This window comes from Zingiber officinale, chromosome 6B (genome assembly GCF_018446385.1).
Source record: "Zingiber officinale cultivar Zhangliang chromosome 6B, Zo_v1.1, whole genome shotgun sequence".
Lineage (NCBI taxonomy): Eukaryota > Viridiplantae > Streptophyta > Magnoliopsida > Zingiberales > Zingiberaceae > Zingiber > Zingiber officinale.
In genome coordinates, this window is record NC_055996.1 from 74617437 (window position 1) to 74630481 (window position 13045).

A 13045-nucleotide genomic window follows, 5' to 3' on the forward strand; every position below is an offset into this window, starting at 1 on the left:
TCTTCAGAAGATCAACACTCCAACCGAATCGAGGAACGTGACGTGCTTCGGATGCAACAAAAAGGGGCACTACAAGAATGAGTGTCCGAGATCGAAGAACGACAAAACGAAGTCGACCAAAAAGAAGACCCTCAAAGTAACATGGGACGACTCGTCTTCGGAAGAATCGGAGGACAAAGATCAGAAGAACCATAGTTACCTCACTCTGATGGCCCGCGAAGCAGAGTCGGAGGATGAATCGGAAGACGGGTCTGAACCCGAATCGAGCCACGAGTCCGTACTCATTTCCGAAGGTTCCGAAAAGGTATACTTTAATTTGAACAAAAAGTTTTTAAAATTATTTCATGTTTAAATAATAAATTAATGAAAATTGAAAAAGAAAATAAATTGCTCCTTGAAGAAAATCAAAACCTCAAGGAACAAATCACAAATAACAAACCAACTCAAGATCTAACACTTGAGGAGGAGAATTCATCATTAAAATTAGAAATTAATAATTTAAAAGGTATGTTAGAAAAATTTACTACAAGATCAAAAAATTTAGACTTAATCTTAAATAATCAAAAAGCAAGTTACAACAAAACCGGACTTGGCTATAAGTCAAGTTCAAATAAAACATTTAATTCATTAATAACTCAACACAAACCAACAAGAAAAGCTTGGGTTCCGAAAGCGTGCTTAACCACGCAAGTAGGACTTAACCAATATTATATACCTAAAAATAAAATATATTACGTAAAGTCAAATAAACCAATTCAAAAACCAGAATACAAACCTAGACCAAAAAACTCAAAATCTAAATATTCTAAAACTCACCAAAACTTAGACTATCATCAAGAAAATTATAACTATAAAAGAAATGACATAAACCTAGAACGAAAAATTAAATTAAAGGCCAATAATTCAGGGGGAGGCTCCAGAATAGCTTTCACCTCCAAAACTAACGTACCCGGAAAGGTAACCCAAACTAATCTACCCGGCAGGGTACTTAGGACCAATTAGGAAGGGGACTTAAGTTTAACTTGAAAAATGGTACTGGTGAAGTTTTGAATGATAGTACGTTAGGGAAGCTTAGTCTATGCATGTCTAGGAAGATATGGCTTCGACTTGGTACATTTGGTTAAGTGGAACTGACCGAAGCTACCCTTTATGGATCCTGACCAGCTAGACCAAAGTTTTGTACTAAGTCCAGTGGATAGGACTATTTGGAAAACCTCAAAGGCATGGTTACTCTAATGATGTCCAAGTGACTCACCATAGCCCAGAAATTTATCCAGAGAATGTCTATCTGTTGAACCCAAAGCTAAACTTGAATCTAACACAAGTTAAAAAACAGAACCCTAAAATTGAACCTAATTCATCTCACAAAATTATAGGATTCCCTGATTGAAAACGTAGATCATGTGAGATGACTAGGGACCCAATTAAAATTAAATTAAATTAAATTGAGTCAGAGATAATTAAATTAAAGTAAACTTAATCTTATTTTTATACTTAAAAATTTATTTTAAAATTAAACTTAAACTCTTTTAACTTAAAATTTTATTTTAAAATTAAACTTAATTTCTTTTAACTTAAAAATTTATTTTAAAATTAAACTTAATTTTTTTAACTTAAAAATTTTAAAATTAAACTTAAAACTTCTAACTAAAAAATTTATCTTAAAATTAAACTTTAATTCTGTTTGTTTGAAAATTAACTCAAATTTTCACATAATGTGACCAACCTTAAAAATAATCTCAAAAGAATAAAATTAGACTAACTTTAACTCCTACCTATTGTAGAAAATCAGGTGAATTTTGGACAGTGGTTGCTCCAAGCATATGACTGGAGATCACACCAAGTTCACCCAACTTACTTACAAGAGTCTAGGAACAGTTGCCTTTGGAAACAATGACAAACTCAAGGTAATTGGTATAGGTAATATTGAATTAAAAATAGATTTTATTATTACAAATATTTTACTTGTTGAAAACTTTAAATATAATCTCCTAAGTATAAGTCAATTGTGTGACACTAGGTATAAGGTTAAATTCTTATCTACAGAATGTTTAATCAAACATCTAGATAATCCTACTATAAGTCTAAAAGGCTTTAAAAAAGACAACATCTTTGCAATTAACTTAACCACTTCTTCAGTTAAGTGTTATTTAACACAAAAAGAAAAAACTTGGTTATGGCATAGAAGGATGTCACACACAAATTTTAGAAATATAAGCAAATTAAATGGATTAGTTAGAGGCTTATCAAAGTTACCTAACTTAGACTCAACCATATGTAATGCTTGTCAACAAGGTAAACAGACAAAATCTACTCACAAACCAACTAATCAATCACAAACCAACTCAATATTAGAACTTCTACACCTAGATCTATTTGACTCCCATGGAGTCAAATCAATAAATGGAAATTTATATTGTCTAGTCATAATAGATGACTACTCAAGGTTCACTTGGGTCAAATTCTTAAAAAATAAAGATGAAACTTTTGAAATATTTACAAACTTTTGCAAACAAGTTGAAAATAAAAAGGACCTTAAAATCAAAAGAATTAGAAGTGACAATGAGAGGAATTTAAAAATCATAACTTTAATAAATTTTGTCTCGAAAATGACTATCATCACGAATTCTCGTGTCCCAAAACTCCCCAACAAAACGGAATTGTAGAAAGGAAAAATAGAACCTTACTTGAAGCATCTAGAACAATGCTAAACGAATACAACCAACCTAAATAATTTTGGGCTGAAGCTGTTAGTACAGCCTGCTACGTACAAAATAGAACAACACTAAACAAAACACATAATAACACCTACTTTGAAATCTATTATAATAAACAACCCAATATAAAATACTTTAAAGTATTTGGGTGCCCAGCCTTCATTTTAAATACAAGAGAACACTTAGGAAAATTCACATCTAAAGTAGAAAATGGAATCTTTGTAGGATACTCCCTAAACAGTAGAGGTTACAGAGTTTATAATAAGGTTACATTAAGAATTGAAGAAACTACTAATGTAAAATTTGAAGAATCTAAACAATACCAAGAACAAACTCAACTTCAACCAATTGAATTTGTTCAAGAAAATACCAGTTCTGAAGGAACCAATCAATCTCTAAATCACGAAGAGGAAGAAGAACCTCAAGAGAGTCAACCTCCTAGAACTATTAGAGTCAATCCAAATCATCCAACTAGCCAAATAATTGGTGATCCAGAACTAAGGGTTCAGACTAGGTCATCCTTTAGAAACCTAAGTTAAATTTCATTAATTTCAAAAATTGAACCTAAAACAGTGGCTGAGTCGCAACTTGACCCAGACTGGGTAATTGCTATGCAAGAAGAACTAGCTCAATTTGAAAGAAATGAAGTTTGGGATTTAGTTCCACCACCAAAAAATAAAAAGATAATAGAAACAAAATGGGTATTTAGAAATAAATTAAGTGAAACTGTGGAAATCACAAGAAATAAAGCTAGACTAGTTGCTAAAAGATTCAGTCAAGTAAAAGGACTTGACTACGATGAAACTTATGCCCCAGTGGCTAGACTAGAGTTCATTAGAATGTTACTTTGTTATGCAATCCACAATGGGTTTAGACTATACCAAATGGACGTTAAGTCAGCTTTCCTAAATGGACTGATAAAAGAAGAAGTCTATGTAGGATAACCACCTGGCTTTGAAAATCTATAACACCCTAATTATGTCTTTAGATTAAAGAAGGCTTTATATGGATTTAAGCAAGCCCCTAGAGCATGGTATGAAAGACTCACTTCGTACCTAATTTCTAAAGGATTCAACCAAGGTCAAATTGACCCAACCCTTTTCGTTAAGTTAATACAAAAGGATATTTTCATAGCCCAAATCTATGTAGATGATATCATCTTTGGGTCAACAAATTCAGAATTTTTAGATGAATTCACAAGTCTAATGGAACAAGAATTTGAAATGAGTTTAGTAGGAAAACTAACTTATTTCTTAGGATTACAAATCAAACAAACAAATAAAGGAAACTATATTTATCAACAAAAATACACCAAAGAATTACTTAAAATATTCGGAATGGAAAATACTAAAGAAATAAAAATGCCTATGGCGGTGAATACAATTCTAGATAATGACCCAAATGGAAAACCTGTTGACTTAGAATATTATAGGAGTGCTATAGATAGCCTATTGTACTTAACTGCAAGTCGACCCGATATTTTATTTGCAGTTAGTATGTGTGCTAGATATCAAACATGCGCTAAGGAATCACATTTAACTCAGGTTAAAAGAATCTTTAGATACCTTAAAGGAACAACAAATGTAGGTATTTGGTACCATAGAACTAATAATTTTGAATTAATAGGGTATTCTGACTCAAATTATGCTGGGTGTAAATTAGACCGCAAAAGCACAAGTGGTGGTTGTCAACTTCCAGGTCCATCACTTGTTAGCTGGTTTAGTAGAAAGCAACACTGTGGTGCGCTATCTACAATTGAGTCAGAATATATAGCCATAGGAGAATGTGTTGCACAATTATTATGGATGATGCACACTTTAAAAGATTTTAACTTAAACCTTACAAATGTAAAAGTATTAATTAACAATATTAGTTCAATTAATTTAACAAAAAATCCAGCATATCATTCCAGAACCAAACACATTGAAATTAGGCATCACTTTATCAGGGATCATGTCACTAAAGGAGACATTGAACTCAAGTACATTGAGTCAAAGTCTAATTTAGCTGACATATTCACTAAACCCCCCCTGAAAATGAATTTAGCAATCTACGTAGAAAATTAGGGATGTGCTTAATAGATTAGGAATTTTAAAATTGTCCTCAAAAATAAGAATTTTCAAATTCTAAGGTAAAAATGATTTTATGATTCCAAAACCTCCCATTTTTTTAGAATTTCTAAAAGATTTTAGCCTTAGACTAGAATAATTCCTTAGAAATCATGTTCCCCTCGGACCAGTATTTGAGCATCTCACCAACACCCTAGGATTCCCTTGTTTGTGATTGCCAAACATAGAAAGGGGTGAGATGCATAGGCAGATTGTCTGGACTTAAGATGCTTATTTCAGTGCATCGACATAAGTCTGGGCGTTAAATACCAAACAGATATTAATCAAATTAAGTCATTCAGTGTAGTCAAACACTAACTGATACTAAGACTTAACTTGACTAACCAAGTGAAAGTTGTTATCCTCTGAATAGTCAATAAATAACTAACTGGTTAGACAGATTTTGTATATCAGGTTCAAGGAGAGAAATCATTTTTTTAAAATTTTCTTAAAAACATTTTGAAACTAACTTTTACAAAACTTAGCTCGTTTTTTTTAATCTTAAAAGTTTTTTTGGTTTTAAAAATTAAACTTGAAAATTGGATCTACCTTAGTTAAATTTTGTGTTGAAAATTAAATTTTACGAACTAAGTTTTTGGAAATTGAAATTTAGAGATTACTTTTAACTTAGTGTTTCAAAATTGGAATTGAAAATAGAGTTTACTTAATATTGAAAATTTGATTTAAAAGCTAAAATTTTACAAAAAAAAATCTTTTAAAAAAATTATTAGATTTTTTCAAAACCTAATTTTACTTAGTTGGATTTTGTAAACTTGAGTTTAAATTTACAAACTAAGTTTCCCTTAAAACTAGAATCGTGTCAACCTACAAAATTATTTTCAAAATTAATCTCTATAAAACTCATGTTTTAAAGGTTTTGAAAATTTGGTTACCTTTTTAAATGTTATCTTTAAATATATATATATATATATATATATATATATATATATATATATATATATATATATATATATATATATATATATATATATATATATAAATATATATATTTCTATATATATATATATATATATAAATATATATATATATATATATATATATATATATATATATATATATATATATATTATAAAAAGTTACTAAAATTATTTTGTTAACTTAACCATTTTTTTTCAAATCTAGCTATTTTGAAAAACTTGTAAAAAATTACTCTTTCAAAGCTATCTTTCTAACTTAGCTATTTTCGAAAAGGTTAAGAGATACTTTTAGAGTAATATATTTAATTAAACTCCCCTGAGTCAATCTAATTTGTGTTTGCATTCTTTTTGCGAAATTTTTTGCATTTATGTTTATTTGATCCTTATTTGCATTTGATGAATGTCAAAGGGGGAGGGTTAGGTGGTTAAGTTAGCTAAAACAAATTGAAAATGAAAACTAGCTTAAAAACCTGTTAATGCTTGTTTTAACTTGCGTTTTACACTAACTTAACCAAGTTGTCATTCCATCAAAAAGGGAGAGATTGTTGGTGTGGTTAGTACTAACAGTCTAACCCAGGTTTTGATGAATGACAAAATAGGTTAAGTTAGTTTTGTTGTTAATCTAACACTCTAACCGAGTGTGCAGGAGAAGCCCAGACAAGTCGACGGGCTGACCGGATGTCTGGCACGAAGCCCAGCTAGGTCAACGAGCCGACCGGATAGCTTGCACGAAGTCCAAATGGGTCGACGTGCTGACCGGACGTTTAGCACGAAGTCCAACTAAGTCGACGGGCTAACCGGATAGCTGGCGCGAAGTCCAGACGGGTCAAAGGGCTAACCGGACGTCTTGCAGGTAAGTAAAGGTAAGTCACTAGAGAGGAGTGACTATGAGGACGCGTTCCCGGGAAGGGAACTTAGGCGTCGATCCAACTTAGATCAATTTCAGAAATCTAAGTTGAGATCGTGACTAGATTTCGGTCTCGGAAAGACGGAATCTAAGTCATACTCATTTCTGTTAAACAATGAATTGTGCTAATAATATGTTTTGCAGGGTATAATTGCTTCGGACTAACGTGTTTCTTGTAGGAAGGAGTCTGTTAGAAAACTTGGGTCCGGGCGCCCGAGAAGTACCCGGGCGCCCGGAGGCAAGGTTTTATCCCCTTCGCGTCAACGCCACATGAAGGCTCCTGGTTGGGTCAGCTACGTCACACCGGGGCGCCCTGAAGGTTTCAGGCGCCCCCAAACCTCCTATATAAGGAGGGTCAAGGCTGAAGCTCCAACACAACTCAGAATTCGCTCTCCTGTGCTCCCGCGATGCTACGAAGCTCTCCGACGACGCGCTTTTCTTTTCAGTTCTTACTTTCTGTCGGTATTCTCTTTTTTAATAATTCCTGTACTCAATTCTTGTAATCATTTTCTGAATTATTAGTGAATTTCCCATCGAAAGGACCCTTGTGTGCGGGCCTTGGAGTAGGAGTCGTCAAAGGCTCTGAACCAAGTAAATCGATTGTGTTAGCTGTGTTCTCTCTTTTACTCTTCTGCTGCTTAACTCGCTTCGAAATTTTTGTTATCGAAATTCACCCCCCCCCCCTCTATCGACTTTCACGATCCAACAGGGACAATTGAGCGTTGACCGAGCTGCCAAAGGGTTGGACCCGTCGAACGACCAAGGGCTAGCTGAACGGTCATCCCGCTCGGTCCATGAACAGACAAAAGGAGGATCAGCCGATATCCTCGTGGGGACTCGCACCACTGACAGATGATATGGTTGGCGGCATGGACAGGCAGAAGATCGTACGACGAAAGCTTCCACTATCATGTCAGGAATATGCCCGGGTCATTGAGGTATGGTGTCAGGGACGCTTTCCTGACATATCTTTTTAGGGGAAGCTTTGAGAAGCGTGCCTACCTCGAGGATCGTGCACGCACTTTCCCGGAGCCCTATATAAAGGACTCCAAGCTTCTACGGAGGTATGCATAATCTCTACTGTAGCTACAGTTACCCTGCCATTTTGCTTCCTCGTTCCTTCTACAACGTCGGTGGTTGACTTGAGAGTCGGAGGGTCATCGCCGGGGAACCCCTCCCTGGCTCGGCGCTGACGTTGTTTTGGTTGCAAGTTTCACTAACGAGAAGTCCAACGGTCAACGGGAGTGCCACGTCCCTAGCATCCATCACCTCGACTCTCGGACAGGATTAAATTTGGCACCGTCTGTGGGAATGCACCTATATCCGAGCCGAGAAGATGGAGGACGTTGAACGACTTCACACCATGACGCTCACTCAAGAGGAGCTCGACACACTAATACAAGCACGAGCGACAAAGATAGTCGAGCAACAACAGCAAAAGGCACTAGCCGACCGACTGGCGCAACACGCAACGTCGGCCTCTGAGGGTCAAGCGGCTCACGACGATCGACCGGAGCAGTATTCCATTTTGGGAAAAAATAGACTGCCGACCGACACGCATGGAGAAGCTCCACCCGCGCCTATTCCATTCCATCGAGCTCTGTTCCAAACGCCCTAAGAGGTTGCGCAAGCAAATCAGGAGAGGGATCTTCTTCAGACAAAGTGCCCGCTCGGGACACAAGGAAAGGCAAGGCGACCCGAGCCGACGCGTCTCCCGAGTGGATCAACCACTAGTTCTCCAAAGCAATACTTCGAGACCCATTGCCAAGGCACTATGCTCCATTGGCAATCGTAGAATACAACGGATCGACCGATCCGGATGATCATTTGGGAAAGTTCGTCAATGCTGTTACACTTCACCAATACACAGATGGTGTGAAGTGTCAAGTCTTTCTCACAAAGCTGTCCGGTTCGGCCCAGCGATGGTTCATGAGACTATCGGATGGATCAATATAAAGCTTCAAGGATTTTGTAAGCAGCAAGCTCTACCAAAAGACGAGCGTCAGTCTATTCTCTTTGAAGCAAGGGTCGAGAGAAACCCTTTGAGCATACATCCAACGCTTCAATCAGGTAGCTATGGATATCCCCTCGGTCTCATCTGAGACCATGATGAATGCCTTCACCCAAGGGCTCGTAGAGGGAGACTTCTTCTGGTCGCTCATCAAGAAGTCGCCCCGCGACTATGACCATATGTTCAAGAAGGCTAATGAGTATATAAACATGGTGGAGGCCCAGGCAGCCAGAAGGAAGGAGGCACCATCCGAGCCCTCGGTGCCAACCGAACGACGATCGCCAGTCAGCCACCAACCGCCAAGGGCGCCGAGAGCTGAAGGTCGACCGCACCAAGAAACGAGGGCCCAGGCCGTGCAGTATGTGGCTTTCGATCGGTCAAAGGCATCAAAAGGCAAGGTATGGATCTCTATATTTTGCTCCTTTCATCAATCAGCGTCACATAGCACACGGGACTGTCGTGGCCTGGCGTCGATCGCCAAGTCGACCCCAAGGGTCTATTGGCGTCGATCTCCCTCTCCCGATCGACGACATGAGCACCAATCTGCCGGATGGCGAGAGGACGCGAGAAGACCAGCCGAGCGACACCATCGCCATCAGCGGGAGGGAAGTGTCGATCTTCCCTGGGCCTCTCACGAGCGAAACAGGTCATCCACTCGGGAGGAGGAAAATAGAAGCAACACCACTCGGGGAGAAATAAACATCATCGTCTGTGGGCCAACCAGCGGAGACTCTAACCGAGCTCGGAAATCATACGTGTGGCGATTGGAAATTCACGTCGTAGGTTGTATCCAGGAGAGGGCGAGTGGGCCCGAAATCAACTTCGGACCCTGGGACCTCAAAGGCATAGAAGTCCCCCATGTTGACGCTCTCATCATCCGAGCGGTAATCGCCAACTATACAATTCACCGGATTTTTGTTGACATAGGGAGCTCGGTGAATATAATTTTCAAGAACGCTTTCGATCAGTTCCAAATCAACTGAGGCGAACTACTGCCATTGGTGACCCCACTATATGGGTCACCGACAATGAAGTTCTACCGATCGGCCAAGACAAGTTAGCCATATCACTAGGAGAGGAGTCGCTCAGAAGGACCAGGACCACAAACTTCATTGTGGTGGATGCCCCCTCGGCCTACAACGTTATTCTGGGCCAACCAACCCTCAATGAATTCCGAGCGGTAGTCTCAACGTACTGCCAAAAGATCAAGTTCCCAGTAGAAGACCGGGTAAGAGAGGTCAAAGGTGACCAGTTAGCCGCTTAGCGTTGTTATGTCAAGATGGTCAAAACTGAAGCCAAGTCCGCTCGGAAGACTCCCCGACTAGAGGTAAGCGCCATCACTGAAAAGCCTCCTACTCTAGTCTATGAAGAAAAGGAAGAAATACAGATCCACCCCTGCCAAGCGGAGGCAACTACTTTCATCACGTCAGACCTGGGAGCTGAGCAGAAAGCAGAGCTGGCCGCATGTCTCCAACAAAACCACGATGTATTCGCGTGGTCAACGCACGAGCTCCTCAGGATCTCACCGAGCATCGCGCAGCACGAGCTTCACGTCCGACCAGACGCTCAGCCAATGAAGTAAAGAAAGAGGGACTTCAACGCCGAATAAAATTTGATCATCCGAGAGGAAATAGAGAAGCTCTTGGAAGCCGGCCACATACGTGAGGTTCAATTCCTGAGTTGGCTTGCGAATGTAGTGTTGGTCTCAAAGCCGGGCAACAAGTGGCGATTCTGCATCAACTTCCGGGACCTCAACAAGGCGTGTCCGAAGGACTTCTACCCGCTACCTCGGATCGATCAGATGGTAGACTCCACTACTGGGTGCGAGCTAATATGCATGCTGGATGTGTATCAAGGGTACCACCAAGTGTCACTCGCCCGGGAAGATCAAGAGAAGGTTAGTTTCATCATGGTCGATGGAACCTATTGCTACAATGTCATGCCGTTCGGACAAAAGAACGCTAGCGCCACTTATTAGAGGTTGATGAATAAAGTGTTCCGACGGCAGATCGACCACAACATGGAGGTATATATCGACGACATACTAATTAAATCCCTCCGAGCAGTTGACTTATGTGCATATTTCAAGGAGACCTGCCAGACACTCAGGACATATGGAATCAAGTTGAATCCAAGTAAGTGTCTGTTCGGCACAAAAAGTGGACGGTTTCTGGGCTATATTGTCATCGAGCGAGGCATAGAGGCAAACCACAGTAAGGTGAAAGCATTACAAGGCATGCTGCCATCTCGAAATTTGAAGGAAGCTCAGCGGCTCATAGGTTGGATAGCAGCGCTGTCCAGATTCGTCTCCAAGTCAGCTGACCGGAGCTTACCGTTCTTCAAGATATTACGCTGAGCCACTAAATTTCAATGGGACGAAGAGTGTGACCGGGCGTTTGAAGAATTAAAGGAGTATCTCAATTCATTGCCCGTATTGGCTAAGCCAACTGTCGACGAGCCACTCAGAATTTATTTATCCTCGACCGAGCATGTGGTTGGCTCAGCACTAGTTAGGTCGAACGGCGAGGAACAACCAGTGTATTTCCTGAGTCATATATTGAAAGATATTGAATCACGCTACATCGGTGTCGAGAAACTGGCTTTTGCGTTGGTGCTCGCTGCTTAGAGGCTTTGCCCCTACTTCCTCGCGCATTCCATCATCGTGATGACCAACAGTCCTTTGGGGAGGGTCTTTCTCAATCCAGAAGTCTCCAGACGGCTAATCAAATGGACGACAGAGCTCAGCGAGTTTAATATCGAATACCAGCCCGGAACGACCGTCAAAGCGCAATCCTTGACAGATTTCATCACTGAAGTGCAGAATCCTGAACTAGAGGTCGTTTGAAAAATATATGTAGATGGTTCAGCCATTTGGCAGGGGAGCGGGATCGGAATATTGCTCGTCTCCCCCCAAGAGAAGCGGATGCAGCTGTCCGTTCGGCTAGACTACCGGGCAACCAATAATGAAGCCGAATATGAAGCACTTATAGCTGGCCTACAAGCTGCCTGGCACGTCAGAGCCATCAAGGTTCTCATCCACTCGGACTCGCAGTTGGCCGCTCATCAGCTGGTCGGGGCATTCGAGATAAGCAACACGCGGCTCAGGCTCTATGCTGAGGCTTTCGAAAAGCTGAAAGCCAACTTTCAGGAGGTCATAATACAGAAGATCCCTCGAGCGAAGAACCAAGCTGTAGACGAATTGTCAAACTGGCCAGCTCGTTATCGCTGATCGTCATATCGCAGCCGATCGAGCAGGTGTCTTTAGTGGCCCACATTGATCGAATGGAGGGACTTACCTTCCCAGACGACTGGAGGATGGCGTTGATGGAGTTTATGCGATCGGGAGCTACACCGTTTGATCGGGAGGAGGTCCGCTTATTAAGAAAGAGGGATGGTCGGTTCACCCTGATCGGAGATCAGCTCTACAAGAAGGCTTTCTTTAGGCCTCTACTTAAATGTGTCGGGTCGGAGGACGTCGACTACATACTACGAGAAGTTCATCAAGGATCTTACGGAGGACACCCAGGCGGTCGATCACTAGCAAGAAAGATCCTGCTGGTCGGATACTTCTGGTCGACCCTCCAAGAGGATGCCGCTCAGACGGTTGTCATCTGCTTATCCTGCCAGAAGTATCACAACCTCTCACACCAACTGCCTGAGAAAATGAAGGCATCCGCAGTCTCTTGTCCGTTCGACCAGGATAAAAGATTTATATTTTTTTATCAACAAGTTTTACTTACAATTCTTTTGGCTCATTGGCACTCATCTTAAATGATAGTTTATCAAAATGATGAACTATTGGAGTTCTATATTTCAGAATGTAGCAGTGTGAAACTGAAGTGTTTGCCTACAGTTCAATTTGATCAGTATGTTCAGGAAAAGATCTAAGTAACATGTTCAAGGATCAGCTGGATTACTACAGAACGCAGTTTGATCCTTTATCTATTGAATGCTGGGAGTAGTTTTCTGAAATTGAAGGATTAGAGTTGAACTCTTGTATGGTTTAAAGCATGCATGAACAATGGAAGAGATTACTAGAATTGTCCAGCTCAACTGCAGTTTTAAAAAAAAACAGCATAATGATTGTTATTGCTGTGGAAGCAATAATGATTTTGTTGTAGAAGGATTAGAGTAGCGATTCTGTCAGGCCTGACCCTACTTTTATCACTTCACATTATTTTTCTAGTAATTTTTGTGATAATGATGTAATTATGCAAATTTCTGATCCTAATGATTTTGTTGTTGAAGATGTTGACAGTGATTCAGGTTCTAAACATGTTTTTGAAGATGATTTAAGTGTAGGGGAATGCTTACTGGAAGCATTACCTCAAGAATCACCAAGAATTGAAGATGTAAGTGTAGAG